This window comes from Notothenia rossii (assembly GCF_949606895.1).
Source record: "Notothenia rossii genome assembly, chromosome: 9".
Lineage (NCBI taxonomy): Eukaryota > Metazoa > Chordata > Actinopteri > Perciformes > Nototheniidae > Notothenia > Notothenia rossii.
Genome location: NC_136907.1, coordinates 55,609,061 through 55,617,242, shown reverse-complemented (window position 1 = coordinate 55,617,242; position 8,182 = coordinate 55,609,061). Strand labels below are relative to the sequence as shown.

General features: G+C 43.6%; 1 long non-coding RNA gene across 1 annotated transcript; it reads left to right on the top strand.

Annotated features, from left to right (window-relative positions):
* Positions 1-3,814: 3,814 nt before the first annotated feature.
* LOC307019322 lies at positions 3,815-6,252 on the top strand. The gene is made up of 3 exons (XR_013802632.1): positions 3,815-5,341; positions 5,617-5,664; positions 5,896-6,252. It is a non-coding gene; the product is annotated as an uncharacterized lncRNA (long non-coding RNA).
* The last annotated feature ends 1,930 nt before the right edge of the window (positions 6,253-8,182 follow it).

Sequence of the window (8,182 nt, the reverse complement as noted above, 5' to 3'; positions counted from 1 at the left end):
GAGAAGAACAGATCTTATTTGTGCAAAATTGTTGATATTGTGAGGCTGTTGTCCAAACTCGGATTGCCTTTTCGTGGGCATCGGGAGGGAAGCGAGTCAGAGTCGCGTGGGAATTTTCTTGAGGTTTGTGGATTTTTCTCCAAGTATGATTCTGCTTTTAAAAACATGCAGTCCAACTATTTCAATGCTACTAGCCCGGATTTCCAGAACGAAGTCATTGACATATGCGCTAACTTAGTTCGTGCAGAAATTGAAGAGAAAGTGCAGGATACTGGATTTTTTTCTATAATTGCAGATGAGGCCAGGTCTTGCAAAACGGAACAATTATCAGTATGTATCAGATATGCAGAGCAGCTTGAAATCAAGGAGCGTTTTTTGTGTTTTATTGATTGCTCAGCATCTCGCAACGCGGCTAGGATTGTGGAAGCAATAAACAAAGGACTTGAGATGTGTGGACTGAAACATATCCCAATTGTTGCCCAGAGTTACGATGGTGCCTCCGTCATGTCTGGTCACGTTTCTGGTGTGCAGCAGCGCATCAAAGAGACCCACCCATACGCAGTGTACGTGCACTGCATGGCACACAAACTAAATCTGGTGCTTGTGGAGTGTTGTGCTGTCAACCGCAGCGTGAAAACATTCCTGAACGTCATTGACAAACTCTACTCTGTATTTGCAGAGCCGTCAAACCATCATCGATTCATTGAAATGCAGAAATCACTGAATCTGAAACAAACTGAAATAATACAGCCAAGTGAGACAAGATGGGCGTACAAGTGGCGATCTGTGAATTCCGTTAAAACTCACTACTCTGCAATTATAGGGTGCCTGAGAGAAATGAGTGACGAGGGAGACAAGTGGTCTGTGGAGGCCAGTGGCCTTTATGCCCACATGACCAGAATGTCTTTCATTACATGTGTTATTGTATTGGAAGACATACTGCGTGTGATTCATGTTACGCACAAGGCCCTACAGTCCTCCAGCAGCACACTCTCCGAAGCTGCAGCGCTTACCGACAACCTGAAGGCGCACTTCAAATCTCAGAGACAAGCAGATACGTGGAGCAATATGTGGGGATCAGTGAAACAGTTCTGCCGGGACAACAACGTGCCAGTACCTGGGGATGCAGATGTTGAGTGTCAGACTCCGGGTCCCCTTGCACCCAAAAGAAAACGGGTTACAAAACCCCCGACCTCCCTCGACAGTTTCCTGGTTACAACTACTTTGGGCCAAAGAGAAACTGATGAAAGTGGCGCACAAATGTCACAGAGTGATACAGCTGGATATCAGCAGCACCTCAATCTCCCTGTGCTGGACACCCTCATCAACGAACTAGACAGACGATTCACGGGAGAGTCCATAGAGCTGGCACGAGCATGTGGAGCAGTGTTTAAATGTGAGAAAAAAGGAATTGAACCTCTCGTACAAAAATACGCACAGCTGCTCAAAATTCACCCTCTCCTTCTTGGATCAGAGATGGACCTTGTTAAAGCCTCTGCTGTCGCACCTGTTGCACTTGAGCATCTCCGAAAGACTGTTAAAAAGGAGAGCTATCCAAATCTATACAAGATGCTCCAGTTGGCACTGACTCTGCCTATCGGATCTGCCACCTCTGAGAGAAGTTTTTCTGCAATGAGGAGAATTCGGAACTGGCTGCGGTCAACGATGAGAGGAAGAAGATTTTCCTCACTTGCGGTTCTTCACATTGAGGACGACATAACCGCACAGCTGTCACCTGAGGGGATAGTGGACGTATATGCGGAACGTAAAAAACGGCGTCTACTTCTGAACTAAGGTAGGACACCAAGGGATATAGTAGTTATCAAATAAGTATAAGATATGCACAGTTTTGATACGTTTTTTACAGTTATGTAATGCACTGTTGTTGGGGGGAGAGACCGCCCCTTCCATATGAGTGTGTGTGTACGGCGGGCATGAGGCGTGCATGACGGAACGAGTTGTGTTCGTATGTGGAAAAATCATACTCAGTGCGGTGAGCACGAAATGGTTGGGACTGTGTACTGAGTGACGTCAGTAAAAAAGGTTTGCCCCCCCAAGCGCAAATGTCAAACTCCGCCTATGCCTGCACCTTATATAGCCTGTCAGGTCCCTCATGATTAGTTAATTACTTGGATTAGAAATTTGTTGCAGGTGTTTTGTGAAAGAGGTGTGAGTTGATGATTTATCATGTCATTTAGCCTACTAGTTTAAAAAGGTTAACATAGCCTATAGTATGGTGTATAGACAGTCATTGGTCTTTCTTGTGTGTTTGTATGTGTGCATGTGGGCAGGGCCGGCCCAACCCATTAAGCGACATAAGCGGCCGCTTAGGGCCCCGCAGCCACTGAGGGGCCCCCTAGCAAAAAAAAAAAAAAGAATTTAATTTTTTTTTTTTTTTAATCTCAGTACACCGTTGCTCTACTCTAAAGTCGCATCTAAAACGCGATCTGATCTAGCTGTGTATATTTTGTTATTTTTGATTGTTATATTCAATCCAGTGTTCGAAGAGGGAGGGAGCTCCCCTGAAGGCCGACTTTGAGATAAATAGGGGGAGCTGCATATTTGTGTCACACAGATTAGAAATGTTGAGTTTCTGTAAATAAAAGTTCTTGAAATAAATAATAGTCATTGTTCATTACAGTTTCTGAATATTTGTTTTATATTTGTGAATATTTCTGGGTGTTGCCATCTGTACGTGGCGGCGCTGCATTCTTTACGCTACTTACGTTGCTATGGTTACGGCGGCGATGCCGGCGGCGTATTTGAAATGTTCATAAAAAATATGGCGAAACGAAATCAGCCAAGCCTCGCAGCTTTTGGATTCACAAGCAAAGAAGCGAAGGATTCTAAAAATGACAACGTGAACGGAACAACTTTTAGCTAGCCGGCTGTAAGCGGCGTTAGGGTCGCGTTTGACAGCTCCACACCGAGGGAGAGGCTTGCCGATGCGGAGCCTGAAGAGGCTTCAAAAACGGCCACAGCCGCCGGCGCCACCTGCACTAGCAAACCTGACGATGCCCATGACCTGCCTTTTAACTGGACACAGAAAAGATGGAGTGAGTGGAATGAAAGCTATCCATGGCCATTCCACTCACTCCATCTTTTCTGATGAATGTGGATATGAGATTTGCAAAGAGGCAAAAAGTATATTGATCTCTCTGCCGCTCGCAGAAAAATCCACCGGAGTGCACCTTTCACAAGAAAGGATTCAGGGAAAAGTCAGCAGTGATTAAAAGAATAACCTGCGGAAAAAGATTTATAATCACCATAAGGGCCAGGCAAACGAAAAAGCGATCGAGATTTCGGAGAGGAGAAAAAAAGATGTCCTACCAAACAAGCTATTGGCGATCAATGTTGACCTAATGCAGGAAACATATAGATCTTTCAGGTCTGCCTATATGATTAGCAATAAAATAAATAAATAGGGCTCCCCCGAAAGCAAATGGGTAATTCGAACACTGATTCAATCTCATTAGCTACAGGCATTTGAAGCTTGTAAAGGGAGGATGACAGCTCTCACTCGCCACTCTGCTGTTCCGCAGCGCCGCTTCCCCTCCCTCCGCTGAAATGATGAATGTAAGGTGTATAGTAATCATAGATAACACGGCAGGGTCCGTTACAGTTTGTTTTCATCTGATTTCAAATAAACAAAGTATTGGCTTTCAGAATATTAAACTTGTTTCGGCAAATTCAGATGATAAATACAACTTTGAAGCTTGTAACGGCATAATTAAAAGCGGAGAACGGAGTAACTTGACGTCACAGCAGGCATAACAACAGCCGGTGTTTCTCGAGTGTTTCCCCACAATACACACAAATGCAAAAATACACAAACACACACAGACACACACACACACACACACACACACACACACACACACACACACACACACACACACACACACACACACACACACACACACACACACACACACACACACACACACACACACACACACACACACACACACACACACACACACACACACACACACACACACACACACACACACACACACACACACACACACACACACTCGCGGGCTTCCCCCAGACCAGTAATCCAAACGAAAATATCTTCCCTCCGTACTATTTTGATAATTTGCTCCGCTAATAATCAATCAGATCGATCCAGAGAAGAGGAAACTTTGAAGGCCTTTTTCTCAAAATGATGACTCTGTAACAGTCATTATATAATGTGACATATTTTGCTTAATATTTGGAGTACAAAAACAATCGTCGTGGCGTAGGTGTTACTCTCATCTATCTCAGATAGAAGATATGATTGGAGACGACCAGCCAATCAGAATTGACCTTCTCGAGTTCTCCGATTGGTTGGTTTTGTGGCACATTTGTAACGCTGTGACAACTTGAGCGAGCATGCAGGCAAAGCTGAGCGCTCAACTGTGGTGCCTTCAGTTTGCATGATGTCTGGCAAAAAAAGGACATACGCCTCTGGTGATCAAAAACGAAAAAATAGAAAACTTAATGAAGAAAAAAGGCAAGACAATAAAGGTATGTAACTTCATATTATGGCTCTGTCTCCTGTCCTGTGTCCCACTAACAATAGTTGGATAACTTGGATTTGGGAGTATTCTAACTTACTTACTACTACTACTTACTTTCTAGCTAACGTTACAGCTAGCTAACTAGCCAAGTTATCATTATTATCTCAGCCTTTCTGTAGAATAATGCGATGCTATTAACGTTACTGATTAATTTACTTTAGAAAAGTTTAGCTCAGGCAGCAAGTCACACTCGTAGCTAATGTTAGCTAGGTATACAGTATGTGCTTGTTTCATATTTTGACCAAGTAAACCAATTTCCCCTGGGATTAATAAAGTACTATCTATCTATCTATCTATCTATCTATCTATCTATCTATCTATCTATCTATCTATCTATCTATCGAACTATCCAAACATCATTGTGTGGGTTCTAAGTTCATGTAAATGCAAGTATTCATTGGCTGAATATTGAATTAGCTATATAAAGCTAGTATGTTCCATTTGATGTTCCATTTCAAGTCTGTTTCCATAAAGCTTAACTCTGTAACATACTCTCCTCAGGAGCACTCCTGAAGTACTTTGGAAGCCCACAGCAGGTGCCAGCACACACCACAACGTCCACTGAGGACACTGTTGGTGAGTTCAAATGGGCCCAAAGTGAGAGCTTTCTGAATTTGGAATATTAAGTCATTACATTACGAATCATATATTTCTTTATTCCATAGCAGGTCAATCAACCTCCACCGCTGCTGTTGGTGAATGTGAAACCACAAGGTCAGCTGTTGGCACCAGTGACTCCGATGTCATCCAAGAAACCGCCTCAGACAATGCTGGTAAATGATGTGTTAAGTGTATAGATTAAGCCCATAGAGCTAGCTACAATTGCCATTTGTCGAAGTTCTATTGAGCAAGCTCGCTGTTCATTGCTTATAATAAATATCTGTCATGCATGGGGCAGGAGTTTGATGATACCTGTTTTTAAGGACTGATTCTGGATCAGCACTTTGGAGCTATCTCAAAAGCAGCGCCATAGTGGTGAAAAGACAGCTGATCTAGAGACAGTCCTATAGTCATATATTAAACAATGATATACTTCTTTATTCCATAGCAGTTCCATCAACTTCCATCACTGAAGAAACCACCTCTGACAATGCTGGTAAGTTTAGGCCTACATCAAAGAGACCTTAACTTTGTTTGTCAAGAAAAGCAAAGCACTATATGTCCAATCAATCATGGTATTATTATTATTATTATTATTATTATTATTATGAATATTATTATTACTATTGTGTTCAATCATTCAACTGTGTTGTTCATTGCCAGGAACATCAACTTGTAAACATGTCAAGTAACAAAAACTTATTTTTTAAAATTAATTTCCCTATAGGTATTTCTGTACCCATTGAAGTTGAGAGCAGTACCATTACGCCTACTACACCTACCTCTGTAACTTCTACTCCTTTTCTCTCTGGTTCACCAATGGATCCAACTGGGTGGCCATCAGTACTTAACGATCACGTACGTACAGATCTGGTGATTAGGGGGCCAGTACAGGTGGACAGAGATTTTGTATTCCCGAAAACACCAAACAACAGAAGCTTTCATTATCATTACATGTTTAGAACACTTGTAAATGGTGAGAAAGTTAAGCGAAGCTGGTTAATATACTCCAAGAACAATGATTCAGTCTACTGCTTTTGCTGCAAGTTGTTTTCCAAGAAATCATTAAAGCTCATAACAGAGGGACAACAGGCTGGGTGAATATTGGCGCATTACTGAAGCTACACGACAACAGCCCAGATCATGTGAAAAGTGTGTTGACTTGGAAGGAACTAGAGCTCCGTCTTAGAAAAGGGAAGACAATAGACAAAACAGAGTTGTACCTCCTGGAGGCAGAGAAGAAGAGGTGGAGAGAGGTGCTCATTCGGTTGGTTTCCATCATCCAATCTCTAGCAGAGAGGAACCTGGGACTTAGAGGGACTGTTGACACCCTGCATAACCACAACAACGGGAATTTCCTCAAAGAAGTTGAGCTAATTGCCAAGTTTGACCCTGTTCTGAAAGAACACATCAGACGCATTGACAGTGGAGGAAATTACACTACATACTTGGGTAAAACAATCCAAAATGAACTCATGTCCTGTATCAGTGACACAATACTTGCAGCAATGGTGGCTGAAATCAAAGAGTCCAAGTATTTTGCCATCATTTTGGATTGCACCCCAGACGTCAGCCACCAGGAGCAGATGACTGTTGTGATTCGAACAGTGAGTGTGAAGAAAAGGACTGAGATCAGGGAGCACTTTCTGGGGTTCATCATAGCCCCTGCATCCACAGGGCTTGGTTTGTCTACACTCATTTTGAACAGGCTGGAGGAGCTGAAGATCCCCTTTGAGGACTGCAGAGGACAATCCTATGACAATGGTGCAAACATGAAGGGCAGAAATAAAGGGGTGCAGGCCAGGCTGTTGGAGAAGAATCCTCGAGCTCTGTATGTTCCTTGTGCAGCCCACACACTGAATTTGATGGTGGCGGATTCAGCCAAAGGATCAATAGATGCTACTTGCTTCTTTGGTAATGTTCAGAAGCTGTACACCTTGTTTTCAGGTTCTCCCCAGAGGTGGACCATCCTGAAAAAACATGTGGACATCACTCTCAAGTCCTGGAGTGTCTACGCGGTGGTAGAGCAGAGTGAATAGCATCGAGCCGTTGCGCTACCAAACGGATAAGGTCAGTGAGGCTTTGCTAGAGGTGAGGGAAAACGCAAATGATCTCATGGTCAGAATTGAGGCCCAATCCCTGGCAGAAGAAATTGGATCATTTAGATTCCAAATCTGCACTGTTGTCTGGTATGATATTCTGTCAAAGATCAATACAGTTAGCAAGCTCCTTCAGTCTGTCAACATGCAGCTGGATGTTGCGGTCAGTCTCTTAGACAAAACCAAAGCATCGCTGGTAACCTACAGGGCCACTGGGTTCACAGATGCTCAGGCCACAGCAAAAGAGCTCTGTGGAAATATGAATGTTGAGGCAGTGCTGAAAGAAAAGAGGCTGCGGAGCAAAAAGAGGCATTTTGCCTACGAGGCAGCTGACGAGGCAGTGGCTGATGCCATGACGAGACTGGAAACAGGATTCTTTAATGTTGTGGTGGACTGTGGCATCCAGTCTTTGGAGGACAGGTTCAAGTCCCTGGGGGAAGTAAGAGACAAGTTTGGAGTGCTTCACAACTTCCATAATCTGGATGATGAGTCACTTACAGACCAATGTGCCCTGCTGGGAAAAACATTGACCTGTGGCGAAGAGGCAGACGTTGACTGGAGAGAGCTAGCCATGGAGATGCAAAGCCTTCCAGAGCTTCCCAAAGAAGATATGACCACATTGGAGATGCTCACCTTCTTAAATGAAAACGAGCTGTGTGAGATCTATCCAAATCTTTGGATAGCGCTGAGAATAGCCTGTACCCTTCCAGTGACAGTGGCGTCCGCAGAGAGATGCTTCTCGAAGCTCAAACTGATAAAAACATACTTGATGTCCTCCATGGCCCAGGATCGCCTGAGTGGAATGGCAATAATCAGCATAAACCACCAGATTGGCAGCCAGATCTCCTATGATCAGGTCATCAATGACTTTGCCTCCAGGAAAGCAAGAAGAGAACAATTCTGACTGTACGTACG